The 16,844-nt window shown below is 43.3% G+C and overlaps 1 protein-coding gene across 2 annotated transcripts in view; it reads left to right on the forward strand.

The window, feature by feature from the left end:
- The first annotated feature begins 10,585 nt into the window (after window positions 1–10,585).
- Window positions 10,586–16,844, forward strand: part of AMIGO1 (adhesion molecule with Ig like domain 1) — a 53,046-nt gene continuing 46,787 nt past the window's right edge. Inside the window, exon 1 of one of the 2 annotated variants that reach the window (XM_063955203.1) lies at window positions 10,586–10,877. The gene's annotated coding sequence lies outside the window, so the exon portion shown is untranslated. Of the gene's footprint in view, window positions 10,878–11,393; window positions 11,524–16,844 lie in introns of those variants that run through there. The other variant, XM_063955204.1, reaches the window with a different exon arrangement.

The following is a 16,844-nucleotide window of genomic DNA, read 5'->3' on the forward strand; positions in this document are numbered from 1 at the left end:
TCATAATAATGTGATTTGACCGTGTATATATGTATGTATATATACCAACTTCTGTATTAGCCTAGGGCGGCTGGAACCCTTAATCAGGCCCTGACTGGGAGGGATCCAATACAGGGATTGTCATGGTCAGAAGCCTATATGGTGTTGCCTATTGGGTCCAAGCTTCGGAAAGTTTTGCTTTGCCCAGCTTTTTGCATTTGGGAAATGCAGGCAAAACATTTTTGCTGTTAATGTTTCCTGTCCATTATATTCTATTTCTACACTATAGCAACTATATTTTGAGATTCAGCTCATTAAGCAACAAAAGTTTCCATTCATAAGCAGAAATGCTGTCATATTTTCATTAAGATTTTTAATCTTTTTTTCCTTGCTGTTACATGTATTTTATATATGTATTTGTTATCGGTAAAGATTTATTTTAATAAGTTACATCTGAGTAGGGCCGGATTAAGGCAGGTGGGGGCCCAGGGGCACCGAAGTTGTGGAGGCCTCCAATTGAAAAAAGTGATGTAAACCCTGAGCGCAACCCTTGACGCCAGGACGCTAGTGTTACAGATCGAGAATAGTCTCAGCCCGAGGAGGAGAAGGTGCCAGCGCTCTCTCTGATAGTCTGCACCAGCAGAACTCAGTCACCCTTACCCTGCGGGCTGCAGTGCTGCCTGCTCCATGTATGGATGACCGATCATCTGAGAAGGGGCCGGAACATGAGCCGAACACCGCCCGCCTGCCGCCACTGTCTCCAAGTCACAGGGGACGCAGCGCACTTACATTGTGTTACCCATACGCACTTCCAACATCTGCATTCTCTCCCCTTACTACCGCCAGAGCCGGCCATAGGCATAGGCAAACTAGACAATTGCCTAGGGCATTTGATATGCCTAGGAACATCATCAGCTTCTGCTGATTAAAATGATATGCGGCATGCCTATATTCTGTGTGTAGCATTTCATATGCAGATACAGCCACAGTCTCACACAGTATATAGGCATGCTGCATATCAGTTAAATCAGCAGACGCTGCTTGTGCATCCTAGCCACATAGCAATGCAAATAAGATGCATTTTCATTTAAAAAAAGGTGCCTGACGTTAACATTGAGGCAAGATTTATGAGGACACATCTGTATCCAAGCAGAGGCAGAGGTCACAGTGTTAGTAGCAGTGTGAGTGCTGTGTGCATGTGAGTGGGTTGGTTGTGCAGTAGTGTTCGGAATATGTGTAAGGAGCATTATATGTGTCATGTAAAAATGCTTTAATAATGTGCAACATATGTGTAAGGGGCACTATGTATGTCATTATGTGTATAAGGGCATTAATAATGTGCGGCATATGTGTAACAGGGTACTACTATATGTGTGTCATTATGTGTATAGGGGCACTAATAATGTGCAGCAAATGTGTAGGGGGCACTATGTGTGTCATTATGTGTATAAGGGCATTAATAATGTGTGGCATATGTGTAATGGACATTATGTGTAAAAGGGCATTAATAAAGGTTGTCATAATGTGTAAGGTGCATTATGTTTATAAGGATATTAATGTGTCTCATATGTGTAAGGGGCATTACTGTGTGGAATTGTGTATAAATGCATTACTAATGTGTGGCATTATGTGTATAAGGTGCTCTACTATGTGGCGTTGCATATAGAAAGGGCACTACTGTGTCATCTAATGTGAATAAAGAGCAATAAGGTGTGGTGTAATGTGAATAAGGAGCAATTCAGTGTGATGTAATGTGAATAAGGGGCTCTACTGTGAGGAGTAACGTTTATAAGGTAAAGTGATACTACTGTGGGATGTAATATGAATTATGGACACTATCGCAAGATAAAATGTGAATAAAGTTGCAGCACTGTGTGGCGTAATTGGAATTGGGGTTACTATTGTGTGGCCATGCCCCTTCCCAGCAAGAAGATGCCCCTTTTTGGGCTGTGCGTCAAATGTGCGAACTGTTCCTATTTCAAATATAGGGGGTACAAGGACTGCTATGGGTGAGGGGTGATGGTGCTGGGAAAGAGGTACAAGGTCAGAGGCAGAACCAGCGGCGGTGCTAGGGGGCACCAGCCAAAATCTTGCCTAGGGCATCATATTGGTTAGGGCCGGCTCTGACTACCGCCACCTCTGTCCTGTCACTCTTTCCTCCATGGACAGAATTAAGCTGCCGGAGGTACCCTATCCTGCTTGGAACACCAGTGTGTGGGGGCCCCTAATGTGTGGAGGCCCCAGGACTATCTACCCTGATACACCTCCCTTAATCCTGCTCTGCATCTGAGATTAATTGTATCTCCTGACAGGGAGCAGTTTACCTAGTGCAGTGATCTTTTGTTTTTTTTCTTCAGGGTAAGGGGTTTGTCAAATTTATTTGCAAGGGCCCTCTTAAATCAGTACTCATGGGGCCCCCATAACCCTAATCTGGCCCTGTAAATCCTATATTCCAAATGGGAGCCACACTTCTGCATCCCTGCACAGCCTAAGGGGGAAACCTTGGGAAGAGGTGCTGCTGCCTGCAAATAGGGCTGCAGTGTTACCTGAGCAGCAGCAGCAGCAGCAGTGATGCAACAGGTTACTGTCAAAAACAGCAGACAGAATGTTCCCCAGACTGTGGAGCATCGGCACCACCACAGATACTGCAGGTGCCCTCTTGCTCCTCTTCCACTGGCCCCTTTAGTGCTCCCTCTCCAACACCACAGCGGCTGCATCCCACTCCCCTTTCAACTTGACTTTTTTTTTAACAACCTTTTGCTTTATTGAAGCGTAATCAAATTATAGAAGTCATATCCATATATGAACAATCAATGACAAAAGTAGAAAATGTAGGTATATCAAAACAAATAAGTGCAAAATGTTCTGATGGGCAGACGAAGAGACAGCCAACAATGGGGTATATTTACTAAGATTCGTAATTTCCGAAAATAGGTCAAAGTTCAATCACGAATGACATCGGCAGTGTAAAACTGCAACTTTTTGAATTGATTACGACTAATTTACTAAGCTGTCGTATTCGTATTTTTCTTTGCTTCCGATGTCGATGTCATTCGTGTTTTTTTACCTAATTTGACGGCAGTGATTAGCAAAACACTGCCGTTTTTTTTTACAATCAATCTCGGCCGGATCTATGTGATCCGTGCTGGGGTTCGTATTTTTTTTTTTTTTTAAATTAAACAAAGTAAAATCCTAAAAAAAATTGCGTGGGGTCCCCCCTCCTAAGCATAACCAGCCTCGGGCTCTTTGAGCCGATCCTGGTTGCAGAAATATGGGGGGAAAAATGACAGGGGTTCCCCCATATTTAAGCAACCAGCATCGGGCTCTGCGCCTGGTCCTGGTCCCAAAAATACGGGGGACAAAAAGAGTAGGGGTCCCCCGTATTTTTAAAACCAGCACCGGGCTCCACTAGCTGGACAGATAATGCCACAGCCGGGGGTCACTTTTATACAGCGCCCTGCGGCCGTGGCATCAAAAATCCAACTAGTCACCCCTGGCCGGGGTACCCTGGGGGAGTGGGGACCCCTTCAATCAAGGGGTCCCCCCCCCCCAGCCACCCAAGGGCCAGGGGTGAAGCCCGAGGCTGTCCCCCCCCATCCAATGGGCTGCGGATGGGAGGGCTGATAGCCTTTGTTGTAAAATAAAAGATATTGTTTTTAGTAGCAGTACTACAAGTCCCAGCAAGCCTCCCCCGCATGCTTGTACTTGGAGAACCACAAGTACCAGCATGCGGCGGAAAAACGGGCCCGCTGGTACCTGTAGTACTACCACTAAAAAAATACCCAAAAAAACACAAGACACACACACCGTGAAAGTATAATTTTATTACATACATACACACATACATACATACATACTTACCTTATGTTCCCACGCAGGTCGGTCCTCTTCTCCAGTAGAATCCAAGGGGTACCTGTTGAAGAAATTCTACTCACCAGATCCAGTGGTCCAGGCTCCTCGGCAAATCCAGGGATAATCCACGTACTTGAATAAAACAAAAAAACGGCTGCCCGACCACGAACTGAAAGGTGAGCCATGTTTGCACATGGGTCACCTTTCCACGAATGCCAGAAACCCACTTTGCCTTCTGGCTAAGTGGGTTTCTTCAGCCAATCAGGAAGTGCCACGTTGTAGCACTCTCCTGATCAGCTGTGTGCTGCTGTCCTCACTGACAGGCAGCACGCGGCAGTGTTACAATGTAGCGCCTATGCGCTACATTGTAACCAATGATGGGAACTTTCTGCTCAGCGGTGACGTCACTTTAGGTCAACCGCAGGGCAGAAAGTTCCCATCATTGGTTACAATGTAGCGCATAGGCGCTACATTGTAACACTGCCGCGTGCTGCCTGTCAGTGAGGACAGCAGCACACAGCTGATCAGGAGAGTGCTACAACGTGGCACTCCCTGATTGGCTGAAGAAACCCACTTAGCCAGAAGGCAAAGTGGGTTTCTGGCATTCGTGGAAAGGTGACCCATGTGCAAACATGGGTCACCTTTCAGTTCGTGGTCGGGCAGCCGTTTTTTTGTTTTATTCAAGTACGTGGATTATCCCTGGATTTGCCGAGGAGCCTGGACCACTGGATCTGGTGAGTAGAATTTCTTCAACAGGTACCCCTTGGATTCTACTGGAGAAGAGGACCGACCTGCGTGGGAACATAAGGTAAGTATGTATGTATGTATGTATGTGTGTATGTATGTAATAAAATTATACTTTCACGGTGTGTGTGTCTTGTGTTTTTTTGGGTATTTTTTTAGTGGTAGTACTACAGGTACCAGCGGGCCCGTTTTTCCGCCGCATGCTGGTACTTGTGGTTCTCCAAGTACAAGCATGCGGGGGAGGCTTGCTGGGACTTGTAGTACTGCTACTAAAAACAATATCTTTTATTTTACAACAAAGGCTATCAGCCCTCCCATCCGCAGCCCATTGGATGGGGGGGGACAGCCTCGGGCTTCACCCCTGGCCCTTGGGTGGCTGGGGGGGGGGACCCCTTGATTGAAGGGGTCCCCACTCCCCCAGGGTACCCCGGCCAGGGGTGACTAGTTGGATTTTTGATGCCACGGCCGCAGGGCGCTGTATAAAAGTGACCCCCGGCTGTGGCATTATCTGTCCAGCTAGTGGAGCCCGGTGCTGGTTTTAAAAATACGGGGGACCCCTACTCTTTTTGTCCCCCGTATTTTTGGGACCAGGACCAGGCGCAGAGCCCGATGCTGGTTGCTTAAATATGGGGGAACCCCTGTCATTTTTTTTCCCATATTTCTGCAACCAGGATCGGCTCAAAGAGCCCGAGGCTGGTTATGCTTAGGAGGGGGGACCCCACGCAATTTTTTTTTGGCAAAAAAAAGCACTTTCCAACCCCTTCCCACTGATATACATGCACGGATCTCATGGATCCCTGCATGCATCTCAAATCACGAATAAAAAAAGCAGGTCTGTTTTTTTTTAGGACTTTTTTACGAATTGTAATTTTTCACGGCAGTGTTTTGGGTTTTTTTGCTTTGCACTTCTTAGTAAATGACCGAGATTCATACTTAAACAGGCGTAATTTGACCGATGGTGTATTCATTCGTAATTTTTTACCTGAACTAGAAAAAAATTACGAATGCCCTCATCACTGCCGTGATTAGTGTTTAGTAAATGACCGAGATTGACCGAGATGACACTTTGATGAAAAAACGGCATCTCGGTCAAAATCGGGAGCTTAGTAAATATACCCCAATATTTTTTTTACATCTTTTGAGACGCTGCCACTAGGTGACAGGATACCGAAAAGCGCCCATTCAGGGTCGTAAAATGAACCAAATTGATTGTATAGTCATAAGGAGATTGTCAAGTAAATGGGGTGGGATATCAGCATCAGTCATATGTAAACAGGCCACTAAGAATATGTAAAGTAAAAAAAAATGTTTCAGTGAGGTATCTGTATGTATTTGTTGGTTGTGTCACAAATCCCACAAAAAATGGAGATTTGCAGCATAATTACAAGTCACCGCATCTGGGAAATAAATTCCACCTTTAGTTTTAATCTGATATAGTTTCACCAAACCTATACGGGCCCATTTATTATTTCAGATAAAATGATGAAACAAATGAGCAATAGAGATAGAATCCCTGAGTGATAAAAGGATAGGAAGCGCCTGAAAGAGATGTAACAGCTTCAGAAAGTAAACCATTCTCAAAAGGGTTGCTCATCCCAAATAAAACAACAGGAGATGGCTCCGTTCCCCCAAAGTCAGTGCTACTTAGAATTCTACCAATATTACATCTATAAAGGTCAGGAATATTTTTTTGAAGAATAATACCTAAGTAAGAAATTTGACCATTCGCCCATTTTACTGGTAGATGCGCTGCCCAAGAGAGACAAGTAACATCACGCTTTAAATATAGGGTCACTGATTTATCAAAATTGATTTTAAAAAAAATCCTGAAACAGGGCAAAAGCATTCCAGTTTATCCGGAAGTGGTCCCAGTGACGACCGAGGATTAGAAATATGTATAAGAACATCATCAGCGAATGCCAGTTTGACCTGCTTGTCGCTAACGCCAATGCCCTACAATCTAGACCAGGACTGTAATACTAGGTGCAAAGGATCTAAATAAATGTTGACCAACAACCATCTTGACTTTTGTCAATGATCTTATTGGCTGCCGGCAGCCAGAGTTAGAGGTCATGGCTGTACCAGAGAGCGTCAGCTGGGAAGTCAATGCTGCCAGGTGTTATGTCCCCATTGCCCTGGGGCATGGGTAATTAGTACCCACTCCCCTCTCTCGGCGACTCTGATCATGACCACTATTTAATGCAGAGGCTATTAATACAGAGTGACTTCATGCAACCAATATACTATACAGACTGCTTTTTAGTAACCACTACACAAAATGTATTGCATATGGGGCCTGATTCAGGAGTGGTTGGAGGTACTATCACTGCTGTTTACATAGAAGCAGTAGCAATAACACTAATATGTTAATGCAGCAGGAGGCGTCATGCCCGTGATCCGAGCTGCATCCTAGGACACAGCCTCAGATCATCTGCGACACCTTCAGCCGGCTGCAGGACTCATAGAGTCACGCAAACCAGCCAGGAAATCTCTTCCAAGAGATCCTGGTCTCACTCCCCAACAACGACAGCGACACTCCTGCGTTTTGGGAAATAGAGGCCATTGCCACCCTATACACTCCCTCAAATGGCAACAGACTGTCAATCACTGACCATCAGCTGCCAATATGCGTCCGACATTGCAGACCCGCACTACACATGTACAGCATGGGTCTGGCGCATGCCCAAAGCACTGAACATTGGAATGTTTCAGAATAGGCCGTACCTCCAACCACATCTGAATCAGACCCATTATGTCGTGCCAGACCAGTACAGTTAGCCAATATAGAGTGCAGCCCCAGGTATTTCTGTTGGATTTATAATACAGGGGACCTCCCCCCTAGCTAAATCTCTGGTGTCATTCCAATGCAAAGCCCACCCAAAGCTCCAGTGTTGACAGTATGCAGACCCATATAGAGTTTTAATGCTCCAGGGTCACTGGAGGATACCGCTGATCAATTACAAATCAGAGTGCAGAGCCAATGCTGACTGACGAGGAGAGACCAGCCTTAGAAAAGAATGAAGACTGAAATAGAGGGCAGAGAGCAGCTGACCTACACTTTCTTTTTCCTTCACTATTATAAACCCCTGCCATCAATGCCTCCCAACACACACACACACACACACACACACACACACACACACACACACACACACACACAGTGTTCTATATTGAACTATAACCGGATAGCTTGGTTTAAAAATCACACAGAATTTTCACATTCTCAGGAACAAACAATTAGGGGGGGAATTCAATTGTTTGAAAAGTCAGTTGGGTGTCTGTCTTTTCCTGTCTATTAGATAGGAAAAGTCAGACACCCAACTGACTTTTCAAACAATAGAATACCACCCTTAGAATCCAAACCGTCATTGTGCAGCTCAGGGTACTGATTGGCTTTGGTTGATCACATGAGGATACCATAACTAGATCAAGTGTTCAGTTATTTTGGGGAAGTTATGACAAATATCTGCCAATTACATTATATAATCACATAGGGGGTCATTCCGAGTTGTTCGCTTGCTGACGATTTTCGCAGTGCAGCATTTAAGTGAAAAAACTGCAAAAATGCGCATGGTAAGCAGAGCGCATGCGCTAAATACTTTCACACAAAACTTTGTAGATTTACACAAACTCAAGCGACATTTTTTCATCGCTCGAGTGATCGTAGTGTGATTGACAGGAAGTGGGTGTTTCTGGAGTGTGCTAAAAAAACGCAGGCGTGCCAGGTAAAAACGCAGGAGAGGCTGGAGAAACGGGGGAGTGGCTGGCCGAACACAGGGCGTATTTGTGACGTCAAACCAGGAACTGAACGGACAGAGGTGATTGCAGTCTAGGAGTAGGGCTGGAGCTACTCAGAAACTGCAGGGAATTATTTAGAAGCTAAGATACACTCCCAGAGGGCGGCGGCCTAGCGTTTGCAATGCTGCTAAAAGCAGCGAGCGAACAACTTGGAATGAGGGCCAGAGTCAGCAATCAGTATGTATATGGTCAGATTACTGGCATCAAGGATCTCCTTCATATATCAGGTAATCATTTTTACACTTTATTTCCACTATCACACTCATGAATATCCTGTTATGGCACATATTTATTTCACTAAGATTTCAATCTATAATCACCTTTTCCTATACTTACATGTGTTGGGGCTGGGTGAAAACCATATCTTCTTGTTACGGTTTAGTAAACCGCATGGTTGCTCAATAGAAGTGTAGCAAATGTTACAAATTGTTATCTTTCATCAAGTGCAGAGTGTCTCTTTCTGGAGCTAGTTTCTCTGACGCTGTCCAGCTGCATCTAGTACTGAAATCTTTCTATTTTTATTTAAGCTATAATACAGGTCTGGCATTAGAATTAAGCTGCTAAAATATCATTTTCCAAAACTGTGAGATAGCATCACTTATTGTCAGTATTACTGTGGTGTATGCTACTTTTCAACACCTGTCACTGTACTGAATGAACTTTGTTTAAATGTGTTATTATAACACAATATATCATTTATTAACAGTTACTGTACTTCCTAGCGCACACATATTACGCAGCCCTTTATCTGGCAATTCACATCAGTGCCTGCCCCATTGGAGCTTACAATCTATATACCCTATCACACACTCAAGGATTATTATCATTTTTTTGTCAGAATCCATTTAACCTACCAGTATGTTTTTGTAGGGAACTGGTCAGGATCCCAGTGGTCGGTATCCTGGCAGTCAAACTACAGACACCAGAATCCTGACACTATTCGGAATGCCAACAGTAGGACATAGGGACACAAGGCCGGCGCTAAAATCTCAACTACTGAGATCCCGAATGAGCTTCAGCCGCCCAAACTGACCGGTAAGCCACCAAAGGTGGATTAGGGGTGGTTTGGGGGATTGTTTAGGCTTTGGGGATGAGGGTTAGGTTTAGGCTGTGGGGAGGGGGGTGTGAAGGGTGGGGGGGGGGGGGGTAGGCAGATATGAGCAAAAAGTGAAGGGAGGTAATCAGGAGTAAATAACCACTAAAGATGAGGAGAAGTAAGTGAAATAGGGACAACTCATAATTCTACCATGATGCTAATACACACAGAAAGTCAAATTACCATGTGAAGGAGGTCTACCCGGTAATTTGCCAATCAACGCGGGTCCTTTTTCTGTGTGAAAGGGTTAACTCAACTTCGACCCAGGAATTTACCAGGGTCGGAGACCCAAGAATTTCAACCCGGATTGACCCTTTCACACTGAAGAAATACCCGTGTTGATTTGCAAATTACCGGGTAGACATTTTCTCACACATTAATTTGCTTGTTTGTGTGAAGGGGGGGGGGGGGGGGGTCAGGCAGGGATCAGCACTCAAATGATGGGTTACAGCCGGGATTTTCAGACATTTCTTTTAAAGTCTGTGCTGAGAGTCAGATTACCCTAAAGTAACATTAGCAGCAGCTAGTGTAACTATGAGAGTAGTCCGGTTGTATAGTGCAGTGTAGACTGTGGAGGGACAGCCATATGTGTTCACTACTACTAAATTAATGCCTTTAGTTACACTTTGTCTTTGCAGATCTAATTGCATATGCATATAATGTATGACACATTAGCCATTTCCCTAATGTCTTGATAAAAAGCAATATACAGAACACCTGTCATCCCTGAGGCAGAGGGGTTTGTACTGAGTGAGGCCAAACAAATAGTGTGAGAGACAGAAGTTGTAAATGAAATGAAATAAAGTGAGGCCTGCCAAAAAAAATCATTGAAGGGAATAAATGATTCAATGACAAAACTGAAAGGTTAGAAGAAGCAGTAATGGGAAAATGTGGAGGGACTGAGATAAAGTACAAAAAGGAATGTGAAAAAAAATAGTATCTTCTGACATTTACTGCAGATCTAAGCCAAGAATTAATCAAGAGACAACAAAGCAAATCCAGACTAACAAGGGCAATGAGTCACTGAACATCAAACAGGACGAGTTCACAGCACAACCTCCCTCCTTCACTGCTGCTTTTGTTTTGTTCCCTTCCTTCTCCCTCCCCTATCATCTATTCCCCCTTGTCTCCCTCCTCCTTTTGTCTTTCTCTCCCTCTTTCTCCATCCTCTTCCCTCTCTCTTTTTTGTCCTTATCACTCTCTCTCTCTCTCTCTCTTTCTCTCCTCCCCCAGCTCCCTGGCACCAATAACAAGAGCGAGATCAGCAGTGGCTGCAGCGGACGGAGCTTTCTGCATGCGGAGGACAGAGGAGACCTGCACCTAGCCTGTAACAGAGAGAGAGAGAGAGAGAGAGAGAGAGATGGTAAAACAAGGAACTCCAAGGGAACAAAGGCGGAAAAAAAGACAGGTACAGTGAAACATGTTAAATATACATAATTAGAGACAAGTGTAGAGAGCTGAAAATGCCAAAAGTGGTGCAAATGGGGTGGACCAGAAGGACAGCAGTATAGAAAAACAGGGATATGTGTGTGTGTGTGTGTGTGTGTGTGTGTGTGTGTGTGTGTGTGTGTGTGTGTGTGTGTGTGTGTGTGTGTGTGTGTGTGTGTGTGTGTGTGTAAATCAGTGATTCACATGATGAAATAGAGGTCAACTAATTGATGATCAGATACAGGTAGAGGAGCACAAAAAGAAAACAAAAGACGAGTAAGACATGCAGACATAGGAATAAATATAGACTGATTAACACTCATGTGTTAGGAAAGAGCTGATCTTATACAGACAGACAATTCTGATCACACATAGATAGGTCATAATGACAAGGAAAAGAGACAGCTGCAAAGGTCAGACTGGCAACACACTCTCATGCAGACACACACCTTCCTCTCTCATCAGCAGTATAATAACATCCATCCTGAGGACCTGCAGTTTATCTGCATCATCCTCGTAAACATTCAACCCCCTCCCATCCAAAGCCAGGACTGGAAGCAGCACTCACTCAGCACTTACTGAACACACTTCCAGAATATAACAAGGACAGAAGTACATCCCTCCAGGTACAGTCTATGTGGGCCACTGTTGTATGTATACATGGAAGAGGAGTGTGTATGGAAAGAATGAGGAAGGTAGGGAATGCAAATGTGTGGAAAGGATGCATGGAAATGAATCAGAATCCAAGCAGACAGTATTCCCTTTCTATTTCGGAAAATTTCTAGTGCTTGTTGATAGGTGCTGAACTACCAATTGTCGTTAGCCTGCAGTTACAAATTAAACCCTGCACAATACGCAGCAGCATGATATGAAATGTGCAATTACCAGGCTACTAGAGGAATAGTCAGGCATGTATTTGGGACATAAACGAAAGGGACATACTGTAGTCTAGAGGCCTGTAAAAAATACATATTTCTATAAGGACACCAGTATTGAGGATTTCCCAGATAAATGGCTACTTTTCCATTATCTGTATCAGGTATCAGTCTATTACAGCTGTGCAAATAAATGAAAGGCTTGGTTTTAAGGTAATTTAAGCAGATTCATTGGACGTATTTTACCTTTATGCTGTTGCATAAAATATTATTCTAGAGCCTGTTGCAAGATTAAAGCTCAAATTTAATCATATGATCTGGAGCCAGTCACTGAGGAACATGTATGAGAAAGCTGTGTTTTTTTGGGGGGGATTGCAGTTGTGTTTCTAATCTGATGCGATGAAATTGTTGTGAGTACTTATTTGTCTTGTCTACCTTATAACTCTGGTCCAAGAGGTTTGTAAATATATCAAAATTAGAACGGTTCGGATTTATGTGGTTATTTTTGGATTTCAATAACGGCATCTTGTTGGCTCTCACGTGTTTTGGATAGCCAATAGGATAAATCCGGATAATCCCGAACTTGCGCTAGTTTGGTGAAAAGAACCGAGTAAAACCAAAACCTTGCGTTTCCAATTAAAATGCAAAAATCCATCAGTTCCTATAAGTGTTCCACCACTGTATCTTATTTGTTATTGAACAACACTAGAAGCAAAATGTAATAGCCTGCAAGCTGCCAGAGGTGCGGGACTTTGTGCGAGAATGCCCGTATTCGAAAAGTGGCAGTCATTTACAAGGCAAAAAAGCGGGCACTCTCGCACAAAGCCCCACACCTCCAGCAGCTCGCAGGCTATTACATTAGCTCAACGTGTCCACAAATGCTAATCTTCCAAATATTTCGCTCCAGTTGTTTTCCAGCTCCATCTTTATATTATCCCCAATGTATCAAAAAGTTCTGTAATTGCTGAATGCTCAACAATAATGTACTTGCTCTATGATCAGATTGAAGCAAAAAAGAGCATTCCGAGCATTGTCTTCAGCTGTTTGCCACCCAAAAAAGTGAGTCATTCACTGTTAAAAACAATAAACCCTCTTTAAAATAAGGAAGTGGGATTGTTTTGCATCAGCTGTCGCTGTTGCCCTTTCTGGAATTAAAGGGGAATGATCAAATGCATTTTAATGAGTTAATCCTACATGAAATCACCCACACCACAGATCTGGTATTATGGCAGATAATAATACTGGAAGTGTCGGTGAAGCTGACCTCCAAAGTCTTTAACTGCAGATGTTTTTGGGGATGGGTTGAGTTGGTGTATGGGAAACTGAACTCTTACTATGCAGATCTACAATTGCAATCTCTACATAACAATTGTAATCATGGAGAGAAAAGTGTTGAAGCTGCACATTTATAACACATTAAGAATAAAACGAAGATCGCCTTTAGGGGTACGGTTCCGTTATAAACTAGGATATTTAATACATGCAGCAAGCACTAAGCTGATATTGACAAGCGCTTGAACAGGCTGAGTGGATACGGCAATCCAGTCTGCAGTGTAATCCGGTATTTATGATTTGAACTCAATAAAAAATGCATCTGACGGAAGAGAACAATGTCTTATGGGGATAATAAGGAATTTACCATAATTATCTTGTAATTGTGGCCACATCGTAAGTGCAAAGACAAGCATGGTTCTTCCTTTTCCTGGAATCAGTTAAGTGCATTTGTTCCTATTAGTGCAAATTCAGTGCAAGTAAGTTTTGTCTTTAATTTGTTGTTTTTATGGTACGTTTCTGTAAAACAGAATTTACATTTGGATTAATATTTTTTACATTTATTTTGAAATTAAGTTGCAGTTTCAAGCAATCTGTAAGCATTATTGTGCATTACTTCAGTAATACTGCAGGTATTAGTTTTAGTTAACTGATACGATTTTCATTTTAAGTAAGAGTAAACATACGCATAGAATTTAAGCGTATTGCATTCAGTATGTGTTGCATGACTGGTAATGAAGAAGTGCATAAAAAGTGGCAAGAAATATATCAAATGTATGCTAAATAAATGAATAGTGTAATATTGGGCCTTATTCGGGTTGGAACGCTATTGAGACTGAATTTGCAATCATCCCAAAACTGGTACTGCTAAAAATCGCAAGTGAAGAGCCACCCTGAAAGGTAAAAGACGCTCAACGATGCGATCGCAACTCTGCATATTCAGTAGCAGAATTGCACTCAAAATGCAGAAAGCGACTACCATCAACAGTTGCGGTTGACCCAGGGCTACTCAGAAAAATGCGGATGCAGTTGCACCAGCACCATGTATTTAGTCACAATTGATTGCAACTGATGTCAGACACATGCTCCAAAATAGTCCATGATCTGCCTGCGTTTTACGAACCACTCCCCACACGCCTTCCAGTAAGGCTCTTACGTTTTCTTTCTTTTTTTTCTTGCTGCAGGGGAGACATTACGTTAAGGGCAAGTATGCAATAAAGTATTTACTTACTTTAGGAATGATCACAGAACACCATGCACACAACAACGGAGGGATGTAATGGAGTCCGAGATCGCTAGAGTTGCGGGATGGCGACCGATCTCAGACATTTTTAAAAAAAGGGGCAATCACTTACAAGCTATAGTTTTGCCTTGTAAGTGTTTTCCCCTTTAAAAAAATGTCCAAGATCGTCCGGCACCCGCAGCTCCGGCAATATCGGACTCTATTACATCCCTCCGCAAGTCTAACACTGAACTGAGCACCTTGTATAGATAAGGGCAGTGATCCCTGTCACAAGGTAAACAAATAAAGTGGATATTTTCGATCTAGCGGTAGAGCAAATGTTTACATTGCACACGCATGCTTTCCCCATAGACTTTACATGGGAACTTTGTCGAAACACCTGCACCGTTGTCACAATCTAATTTTTTTTCTTTGACTAGCACATCTACATGGTGAGACCTTTATTTTGATACCGCAACCATATTTTACATTCAGATGTTCTCTCAAAACAGGTCTCACAGTAAAAAAAACTTCTAGAATTAATATATAGATATATTCACAGTCAATACAAATGTGTGTCTACCAAGGCTCAGGGGGAGGACAATTAGGACTTCTAAGAGGTTTCATTTGATAGATCCTTTTTGCAACCTCACTATGGGGCCGATTTATCACCATCCACATCTGCGATGTGGATGTCATGTGATAAAATTGCCCAAGCTTGCAAAGCAATTATTCTCTGCATCGCTTGGATGTATCAATAATTGCATGATGGGACAGAGCTTGCGAGAAAGCTCTGTCCCTGTGAATGCCTTCCGCATCATTAGCTGGATATTTTCCGCAAAAAAAGACCTAAAGTTCCTGCCATTGCTACCGCCACCACCGGGTACCTCCCCATCAGAACTACTCACGACGAGACAACCTCCTGGTAATTATACTTACCAGTCCCAGGAGCCGGTGTTTGGTGGTCTTGGAGGGCTGCCTGACATCGGCTCCTGTGCGCTGCTGTGACCCCCGGTGCTGTGAAGTGAGCTGCCATTTTGCAGCATCACTTTACTGCACCGGGGGTCACAGTAGCGCATAGGAGGACCCGATGACCGTCAGCCCTCACCAGAGCACTGTTCCCCGGTCTCTCGCACTGGTAAGTATGGTTTTTGTTTTTTTTGGGGGGGTGGGGTGTTAACTGTTTTGTTTTTTTTGTTGTTTTTTTACCTCTGCTCAGCTTGTGTGATCACTGGAGCCGGGTCACTGCACAGGGCTTATTGTGTTTTTTTTTCTTCACATTTTTTTCCATTATAAGTATGGAGAATGTGATCTGATTACTAAAAAAAATGCGAATGAAAGGGTTTGGAGCAGTTTTTCACGAAAACTACTCTAAAAACCCTTTAATAGATTTGAGTGAAACTAAAATAATGTAAAAAGGGTGTGAAAACACTCTTTTCCACATTTTTTTCTAGTAAAAATTATGTTACTAAATAGGTCCCTATGTAATTATGTAATTATGGCCCTCATTCCGAGTTGATCGCTCGCTAGCTGCTTTTAGCAGCATTGCACACACTAGGCCGCCGCCCTCTGGGAGTGTATCTTAGCTTAGCAGAAGCGCGAACGAAAGGTTAGCAGAACTGCTCGTAAAAATTTTCATGCAGTTTCTGAGCAGCTCGAAACTTACTCCTACCTTGCGATCACTGCAGACTGTTTAGTTCCTGGTTTGACGTCACAAACACACCCTGCGTTCGGCCAGCCACTCCCCCGTTTCCCCAGGCACACCTGCGTTTTTTAGCACACTCCCTGAAAACGGACAGTTACCACCCAGAAACACCCACTTCCTGTCAATCACTCACCGATCAACGCAGCGACAGAAAAGCGTCACTCGCACTTGTGTAAAACTGCATAGTTTTGTGTGAAAGTACTTCGCGCGTGTGTATTGCGGGCCATACGCATGCGCAGAACAGCTGATTTTTAGTCTGATCGCTGTGCTGCGAACAACGGCAGCTAGCGGTCAACTAGGAATGAGGGCCAATATGTAACTATAGACTTGTTTAGCACCACAGGAAATACATTCTAAATATCCAAAGTAAAAATATCTATAAAAGTGTCATTAATAATAATAATAAGAATAAGAATAATACTCACAATAATAATTTTATTTATATAGCGCTCTTTCTCCAACATGACTCAAGGTGCTTTACAGACATCAAAAACAATGCACATAATGGGCCGGATGTAATGGAGTGCAAGATAGCCGGAGTTCCGAGATTCCGACCAAACCCATACTGGTTTTGCCTTGTAAATGATTCCCGCTCTAAGAACGTACGAGTTCGGCCGGAATCTTGGCGCTCCAGCCAGAATTTCACCTCGCACTAAATTACATCTGGCCCAATAATTGAAAGGGTTAAATCAACGTCCACTCAATAATTGACTTATTTAACTTCTTTATCTAATTTCACAATTTACGTATGTTGCTTTGAGCAATTATAAAGTTACATGAGTGTGTCTCAATAATCTATTACAGAGAAACTAGCGCAGGATAATGTTTTTATAATACCCAAGTGATGCTGATTCTGATGAGATTTGGACCAGT

The sequence above is a fragment of the Pseudophryne corroboree genome, chromosome 2, assembly GCF_028390025.1.
Source record: "Pseudophryne corroboree isolate aPseCor3 chromosome 2, aPseCor3.hap2, whole genome shotgun sequence".
Classification (NCBI taxonomy): Eukaryota; Metazoa; Chordata; class Amphibia; order Anura; family Myobatrachidae; genus Pseudophryne; species Pseudophryne corroboree.